Source organism: Seriola lalandi, unplaced genomic scaffold (assembly GCF_002814215.2).
Source record: "Seriola lalandi dorsalis isolate HSWRI2012SDOR001 ecotype SW California unplaced genomic scaffold, Sedor1 jcf7180001984176, whole genome shotgun sequence".
NCBI lineage: Eukaryota > Metazoa > Chordata > Actinopteri > Carangiformes > Carangidae > Seriola > Seriola lalandi.
In genome coordinates, this window is record NW_019454842.1 from 1 (window position 1) to 648 (window position 648).

Below are 648 nucleotides of genomic sequence, written 5' to 3' on the forward strand. Positions count from 1 at the left end.
AGACTTGACCGTTCTGATTGTCTGTTGATGAGTTTGCTCTTTCATCTACAGTGTGTGTGTGTGTGTGTGTGTGTGTGTGTGTGTGTGTGTGTGTGTGTGTGTGTGTGTGTGTGTGTGATTTAGCTGTTCTGCTGGACCAGACTGAAACATACCTTTTCATGACAGTAGCAGTAGCAAATCTCTCTTTTTGTGATGCCAGTCTTTCATGTGTTGAAAGTCTGGACATCTTCACCTTTTACCTTCCTGGCTGAAGAAATATTAGGATTATTTTAGGATAGGAAAAATATCTAAATGATATGATAATCTGCTCCAATTATCCAACAATGTTGTGTTATACTACTGTTGATCAATATGACGCTCGTACAACTGAACGTAGAATTGTCCAACATTACGACCTCAAGTTTGATACGGCTTAAATGACAGACGCCAGTGAAAATGCAGAATCCTGTATTTACCTGTCTCGATGTTGTTAATCTTCCTTGCTCATCGTCTGGACTGTAGACGAAGCGCAGAGGAGAGGCGGGAACTTGGATCTTGAGGAGCTGTAAGATTTATTTACTGACAAACAATCGGAAGTGCACATACATTCACTGCTACGAACCCCAGCTGCATTGCTAACTGCTAACTAACTAGCTAACTTCTCCGGTC

At 41.5% G+C, this 648-nt stretch overlaps 1 long non-coding RNA gene across 1 annotated transcript; it reads right to left on the reverse strand.

The window, feature by feature from the left end:
• Positions 1–50: 50 nt before the first annotated feature.
• On the reverse strand, positions 51–639 carry LOC147820154 (uncharacterized). The gene is made up of 2 exons (XR_015437543.1): positions 456–639; positions 51–247 (listed from the first exon to the last, which is right to left on the reverse strand). It is a non-coding gene; the product is annotated as an uncharacterized LOC147820154 (long non-coding RNA).
• Positions 640–648: the final 9 nt, after the last annotated feature.